Source organism: Takifugu rubripes, chromosome 10 (genome assembly GCF_901000725.2).
Source record: "Takifugu rubripes chromosome 10, fTakRub1.2, whole genome shotgun sequence".
In the NCBI taxonomy this organism is placed as follows: Eukaryota; Metazoa; Chordata; class Actinopteri; order Tetraodontiformes; family Tetraodontidae; genus Takifugu; species Takifugu rubripes.
In genome coordinates, this window is record NC_042294.1 from 5990729 (window position 1) to 5999155 (window position 8427).

An 8427-nucleotide genomic window follows, 5' to 3' on the forward strand; every position below is an offset into this window, starting at 1 on the left:
AATAAATTCATTCCAGGACCTTGAATTACATTTGCACCTCACACAAACAATAAAAAAAGTTGCAGCCTGACGCGGCCTCCTGGATGCTCCAGGAGCAGGCTGATGGCGGCGAGCTGTTGTTATTTACCTCCTTGTATCTGGTGGGATGGGATTGTAAAGGAGCCTGCTTTGTCTACCGTGTGTGTGTGTGTGTGTGTGTACTGTACAGAGACAGAGAGCCACTCCGGCAACCATGACAACAGTGGGGCCTGTCGGATCCTCCCTGTCTAATTGTCTGTGACCTCGTAACTGGAGACGCAGAGGCGAGGCGGGAGGAGGGCCATTCACACGGCAATCGCTTTTGGATTTGTCCTCCGTGAGGCTCCCGAATACCATCGTCAAAGGGGGGGGTGGGGGGGGGGGACGTGTGTTTTGGCAGGTGTGTGTCTCAGGTTCTTATGGATCCCCTGTAGTTAACAGATGATTAGCGTTACTTGTTAGCCTCACGTGGGCTAGTTTTTTTTATTCATTGTTGTATTGTTTGTGTACTTTTACATGTTGATTTAATCAATTCAATCAATCACAAAAACTCTCATTTCCGGGATTTACAGACTCGTTACAACTGTACACACACGCGTTGTTGCCCTGCGCATTTATGGAATTGAGGTGATGCTAAGGTTCAGCAAATTCACCGCGACTAGCTAGCAGATCTGTGTTCATATGCTTTTATAGCTCCTGCTCCTCCTGCAACTTTGACTGGAGAACAGGATGAAGTGGCTTTATTTTCTGCCGCCGTTCCTCCGCTGTCCTCCGGGCTCCTCTGATGTCTCTGTTTTGTCCCACCATAAAGGGGCCTCAGTAATGGCCCCCATCACAGACAAAGGTATTAAAGCCCTAAAGCCTCTTTCTCCTTTTCTCCACCGGCAGCTGGGCCAGGGGAATAATTTGATTTGGTATTTTTTGCTGGAAAAGAGCCTTTCTCCTCCCCTGGCTTCTCCTCCGCGTTGCCCCCCCCCCCCCCCCCCCCCCCACCATCCTGAAAGACTCGACATGACATTAACACGTTTCAGAGCGCATTACGACCTGAAAAGAGATTTGTCTAGACAAAGACCTGGTTTATTTGTAGTTAAAGCTTCATTTCCTGCCTCTTCCTTCTGCCCTACTCTCTCCCTGCACCTTCACCCCTTTACCTCCCATCCCCCCCCTCCACCAGCACGTGACTCCTGCGGGGCCCAGTATGGTCGGCGCCCTGACAGGTAAGAGGATTTCTATCAGTTTACCTCGGGAACGGGCCCAGCGAAACGTGATTAACGAAAGCAATTAGTCTCCGTCATGTCCTCGGCTAAAATCGCCGCGGACGCGGAGAGCAAATTACATCACCTGGATCCTGTCTCGCCCTTTATGAGCTCCCCACATCTCAATGAAGAGAGCAACGGAAAAGAGGGAGGGGGTGGAGCCGATACCCGTGTGTGTGTGTGTGTGTGTGTGTGGGCACGATTCAGGAGTGTATCCTGTAAAAATTTGCAGCTCCTTAAGAACCACAATAAGGAGGGTAACACATCTTTTTTCCCATGCTGGTGCACAGAAGTTGATGTTTTTGTGGGAAGAAACACGGACGGAGTTAATGTGCACGTGTGGCGGTGTTGAGAGAGTGTGTGAGTGTGTGTCGATGATTGGCAAATGAATCGGAGGCGCCGTTTTTTTCTGCTCCATACACACATTTACCTTTGCCAAATGTGCTTTTTCTCTCCACAGAGGGACGTTTTTAAGGCTCGCCCCGAACCTACGAGCTCCGATCGCCTGCGTTCTCTTCGGTTACCATGGAAACGTACAATTGGAAGACAGGGGAAATTGAGTAAAAGCGGATTTGTGGAGCTGGAGATAATGTTTTTACTTGCTGAAGGAGGGGTGGAGCTCAGCCAGGGGGGGGGCTGATTAGAGCATCATTTAACCTGCTGGGATGGTCGTCCAGCCGCCACGTTACCCCCCCCCCCCCCCCCCCCCCAACAGGTGACGACTCCAGAAACGCTGAATGTTGCATTTCATTAGCCCCTTTTTTTCCAACACGGGAGCTTTGCTCATTTACCCGGGAATCCTGAAACCAGGGGGCTTCTCCCCCAAAATCAGCCTCTCAACCCCAAACTTTTCCCTTAATGAAGTACCGAGCAGGAGGCCGGACTTCTCCGATTCCCTGTAATTCCTGAGGGGTGGGGCTCTGGGCTGTGGAGCGCTGATCTGAGGAACGCACGTCCCAGTGAGTTGAAACGGGTCTGTGGAAGAACTCTCTACAAGTGGGACGCAACTATGTGAAAAAACGTACTTAAAGACACTTAAGCGAGAGTATTTGATCATTGTATGATTGCTAGTAAATTTTGTACCCGGGTAAATACATTTCTAGGCCTAAAGGTTCCTGAAAAGGGGGGCGATTGACATGCTTGGGGATCTCATTTGGGTAGTTCTACTGGGACCAATGAGCCCCAACCATTAGGACCAATTTGATAAGGCGCGGCTCAACTGGATACCCACAATGCAACAGGCAGAAAGGGGCACGTTTTGCATTTGCAGACAGACTTCCAGGCCTCCCCTTAGCCTGTCGAAACCTCATAAACCCCCCCCCCCACCCACCCACCCACCCCTGTGGCCGGGTGCAGGAGATGACTGATGATGCCGGATCGCGATTGTAGTCAAAACAAATCCGTGGCCAAGTTTAGTCTAATAAAGGGCCGCGTCACATGTGAAGTTGCGGCCGCTTCCTAATCGCTTCACCAGCCGCGTTCGGTTTTCGTACCTGCGGAAAAAAGAAGCGTCCATCAGTGTTTGGTCTGTGGCGGCTTCCTCCTGGTCGGTCGGTCGGACCTGCCGCAGGAACTGACCACTCGGGCTTCTTGGGTTTATTTTGCCGGAGTCATCGGTGCATTTTTTCCCCTCCTCATTGTTAAAACACATTTCTTAATAAACTCCAGAGGTCTGTTTAATCTGGCCGGGGTTTAATCCCCCTAATCCTACGCTGGCTTGTCTGTGGTCTTTGGAAAGGTGTGCCGAGGATGATAGGGCTCGCATATTTTGATGTGATCCTATTTCTTCATTTCCTGCAGTGGCTGGGAACACGACTGCAGCGAGACCAGACGTCAGATCGAGAAAAGCAATTTGTCAGGCTCATTCCTCATCGAAACGGGACGATTGGAGGTCTTTGGCATCCTCCCTGAACTGTCTGCTGTCAGATCTACCCACTGGAACGGAGGCCAAGCTGTTGCGCAGGCATGGGTTAGCGGGGGTTAGCGGGTGCTCACTCAGGTGCTGGCTGTATGTCCATATGCAAAATCCAACACCCCACAATCCCTTTGGAGGCGGACATTTTCTCATGCTTCCAGATAGAGCATAAACAAAAGGCCTGTGGCTGCAGGGCACGCTGGACTAGCCAAAAGCAGTATTAGCTATCACGAAATGATGTCCGCTGGCGTGGCTTCCAGACGTTCAGGGAGGAGGTTTGAGTTGTTTCTGTGGTTTCTCAGGTGCTCTACGCACCTACAGCTGTTTTTGGGTCGGTATCTTTTCAGCTCTACTCAGTATGAGGGCATCAGCCCTCAGAGCGCTGCCATGTTTGTTAGCTAATGGTGGGATTGAGATTTGGGGATTGGACGCTGTCTTAATGTGCGTAACACGTACATATTACCAGACTAACCACAGCAGCTCTGCTCAATGCTAAGGCCCGGAATTATTAGTCCTGCAAAGGAAATGTAGAGGAAGGGGATAATTTGTCGCAGATTTGCGCTTGGCAGAAGCAAAACCTAGTCAACGAGGTCAAAACTACATTTTCAACATTCAAGACCGTTTTAACTACAAGATTGAATTCTAAGTAATGAAACACGGTTCTTTAAAGCAATGTCCTTATCTTTAAAGTATGTTAATGTAGTGTCATGCTAACTCATCTTAGCAATGAAAGAATGGGAGTGACAATGCTTAGCTTAGCTTCGTTTTTGAATCTCTTGTTTCCGAGTTGTGTACATTTCTGAGTCCCGGTTCTTCAAGTCTGTGACTTGTAACACAATTCTGTCAAGCAGAGCAGCTCCGACAACAATCAGCGTTAGATTGCGTTACACTGACTTGTGTTTTACACCCGGAACACACGTCTGCGTTCTGCACAACAGCGATCCTGTTTCTGTGTTTCTCTGTAACAAGTATTGTTTAGCGTGAGGTTGCCAGCAGCAGGTTAGCACCTACTCAGTCGCGCTAACATGATACGCGTTCACCTCCATTGGGGATATTCTCTGCACGTTCTATTTATGGATAAGGGGGTAAAATGACACTTTGCCCTCAAACCCCTCCACCAAAAAGGAAGAGAATCGTCTCAGAGGATGTGCTGGAGGCACCAGGACAAAAGATGGGGGGTGGGGGGTATCAAAACTGTAGCAACGCTGGGTTACAAACATACAGTTGCTGCTTAGTTGCCGCTCGAAAACACAGAATTAGCGACAGTGAAGTCAAAAATTGGGTCGGCTTTATTTGCGAACAAGGAGCTCTCTTCATTCCACCAACTGTTTACACATTTCCACGTGTCTGTACGTTTCATTTGTGCTCTAATCTCATCCAAATGCAGCTCGCCGCCTAGATGCTGGATTACATGACTGCTTCCTTTTTAAGATCAGATGAACCACAAACTCCTGCTTTTTATGGCTCCCCTCCACAGGGGCTCCCAGCTGTTCTCCCAAATGTGCTCGGGCGGGAGGAGTTTGGAGTGGCTGCTCTTCTACGAGCGCACAAACATGACCCCAGACAACTCACATCCACAAAAGCTGACTGTTGTAGATGCCATTGCGCAGTCTGGCGGAGCAAAACCCAACAGGGTTAAATAGCTCCTTATGCTAGCTCCTTATTTATTGTTCTCTGGTGGCAGAAACTGTCAGAGCCTCAGGTGGACAGCAACAGACGTACTTTTTCAAAAATAGCTCACCTTTAGCTTCCTCTTCGTATTCCAACACCATTTGTAAGTGCAGTGCTGGTCCGGGTCCTTATTCTGGAAGCAACAGCTAGCATTGTTAGCTAGTCGCTGCTTCATCCAGCACAATTTTAGTAGATGAAAGTCACATAGTTCTGGTAAAGTTGACTGTTTTAAAGTTCTCTCCATCACAGCTGCTACAGTGATGGTGCTCGGTAATGGTTCTGCTCTTTGGCAGTGCTATAAGCCATGACGATCTCTTTTCAGTCCTGCAGAACTTTCTCCATGAGTGGGTAGATGGTTCTCACGCGAGCTGACTTCTGCAGAATACGGCACCTTCCGCCGAGACACCGGAGGTTTGGCTCAGGGCGCAGACGTGGATCACGGTTAGCTCGCCGGCGGTAGCTTCCCGGGAATTGTGGGAGTTACGAGCTGTGATTGCTGGCCCGGTTGAGCTTAGACTGGCCGCTTCACGCACACGCACACCAGGAGCTCTGTTTCTCCCAAGGTGAGAGGAAATGGGCAGCAAATGATGTCCTTCACCAAAACACACACTCAGATTCCGATTTTCCCAAGATAAACACGGCGTTCACGGTGTACGTGCGCATGTTCCAGGATTACGAGCGTGACAGTGATTTGATTGTGATGTAAATCGAAGGAGAAGCGAAATATATTAGTTTGGGGTTGCATATCAAATCAGCATTTAAGCTAAAGAAACAGTGCAGTCAGTGTTTACACAATCGGCGGCCGTCAACGCAAACCGTGAAATCATTTTCTATCCTTTTCTTTTTTCGGGGGGGGGGGGGACAGTTGGCTCATTTCAGCTTCAGCGAAAAATCCTTGTTGCTGCTTCACAGACTAAAAAAGGCAGATTGGGAGGAATGATTGTGTTTCCAGAAGCATTTGTGACGTTTGCAGTAGCTGCATGATATTAAGCCACACGTCGAGAGAGAAACCCCCCCATCCCCGAAAAAAACCCTGGATTCCTGTGTTTTCACGTCCCTCAATAAAACCACACGACCCGTGCTGTAAATTGCGGCTGTCGCGTAAAGAAAAAGTGCGTAAAGTTTGCTTTTCAAACATTTGTTCAACGCACGTGCGCCCAGTCTGAGTATCTGTCGCTGTAAAAGGCTGAACGCCTCTTTTTGGCTCCCCTCTCATCCTACGGTGACGGCGGCTGGATTGATGTGTGTGGTTGCTCTGACGCCCCTCTACTGTACCCTCCCTGCAGAGCCTGTCACACAGCCTGATGTATCTCCCCCCCGCCGCCACCTCTCCCCCCTTTATGATGAAAACCGATACAAACGGCGTGATAGAGTTTCGGGATAAATTATTCACGCTTCCAGTTCGCTCTGCCGCCGTTTCTTAGAGGACGTCCACGCTACAAATGGATCCCCTTTTAATTGATCCGTGGTCGAGGCAACACGCGTGGCGGAGAGAGCGGAGGCGGCGAGAGTTCAGCGGCTAACGCTGGCGGCCTGCAGCGCGAGGCATTAGGTGCCTTTAGATTTACTGTCTGGTGGATGAAATGGCCGTCCACCGGCTGCAGCGGCGGCACATCAACAGAGCGCGGAGCCTAATGGCTCTACCATCTGGCGGGATCGGCCTTTAATTGAAAAGAATTTCTGGACTGGAGGGGAAGAACTGGACCAAGTCTACCGATCCCTCAAGAGAGGGAAGTAATGAAAAGAAAATAACTTCTCTCCTCTTTAGTGCCTATGGAAGCCATAAAGAATAACAGGACGCGGTGATATAACAGACACGCTGCCACGGCGAGCGGGTGAATAGCTTTCATATTACAGACGACCATCTGCTAAGACGGTTTTCGGAGCAAAGAAGCCAATTGGATTAAACGTTAGGGCCACTTTGCTCGCCGTGACTTTTCGGACGACCTTCTGGTGGCGGATCGTGAAGCGATTCTTTGTCAGATTTATTTAGATGTGAAAGATGTGTTTTTACTTTTGTGCTCGACGCACCCACGATTTTTTTTTCTTTTTTTCTCTTAAAACAAACACGGCGGCGGAGGGGATGGCAGACATCCTGGAGGCCATCGAGGAGAACTGATGAGTCTAGCAGGACTGGAGGAGGAATAACAACCTCACCTTTAATGTGGCTTTCACCTTTGGACTCTGCTGAGTCCCGGAAACCGCCTTCATTCGGCAGCTAATTGTTAAGCAAATCGGATGCTAACGGAATAAAAATTAGAGGACGCACAATTAATCAGAATGCTGTGAAAAAAAAATCGGTCGTTGGACAAGCAATAAACCCTGAAGTGGCGTGATCTTGAGCGCTGCCTCGGCAGTCTGCAAAGAGAATTTGGAAATTTGTCTGGGAATCTTGTGCGAATGCCCGCAAACACGCTAACAGTGGAAACTCTGTCTTTTTCAGCCGATTGTGTCTCTGAGTCCTTCAGGCGTCGCGATTTCATGGAGAAGGTTTCCGTCTTCTAGCATTAACCCTTTGCTGTAATAAAGGACAAAATTAGCATCAAATGGAAGCAAAAGCGACTTATTTCCACGCAACGCACTCTGCGACGAGTGTGTATTAGCGTGTGGTCCTGCCGTAACTTAAATTAACAGTCGGCCTTTTCTTTGTTTCCTAAATGTTCTGTATGAACCAATTCCCCGTAGCCTGGGTTGACAAGCACGTATACGGGATGAGGTCATTGGCTAAATCATCTTAAGCACCCAGAGGACTCACCCACACCCAGTGTAAACAGATATATACCAAAGGTAAACAATAAAAAAAAGGCAGACGCAGGCAACATCAATGCACCAGCTGATGGAATAAGAACAAGTGCCAATGCTAACGTCTTTTTTTTCATTTCTGAGACATCAAAGGAATCCGGAAAGGCCCTCGTTGTGAACGCAGCAAACGCCTCTTGTGTGTTTTGGCGTCTTTGACTTTTGGTACCATTGACAGTAAAGAACATTTGTGCAAGCAGAGTCTGGGAAATTAGTGTTTTGGGATCAGAACGCTGTCAGTTATCCCACAAGTTGAAAGGAGAACGCTGTCGGAGCGAACCCGAACCAGACGTGAAGTCAGATCCATTTTTCCTTGTAGATACAAGCTTGAACAAATTGCGTACGGGTAAACAATAGACGAGACTTGACTGTGTAAGTGTGTGTGTGTGTGTGTGTGTGTGTGTGTGTGTGTGTGTGTGTGTGTGTGTGTGTGTGGGAAGTGGGGGGCAGGCCCGGGTCACATTTGATCAGATGACAACACTTCATAAATTGATACTTTCACAGCAGGAGTTGCGTTACGCTGACGATACACTGTTCTCACCTAACGGTCCACCGGCTAGTTGTGTGTGAGCAAACCGCCTGAAAACAGCGAAAACCCAAATGTGTGTTGAATATAACATACATGTTTGCATTCAAAGGCTCCATGTTTGTTGAATCTTGTCTGCAGACACAATTATCAGGTAATCGAACATCAGACTGTTGCCATAGCAATTATAAGACTTAAACAATTATATGGTTTTGCAGTTACTCCTTTCTAAGTATGTGAAA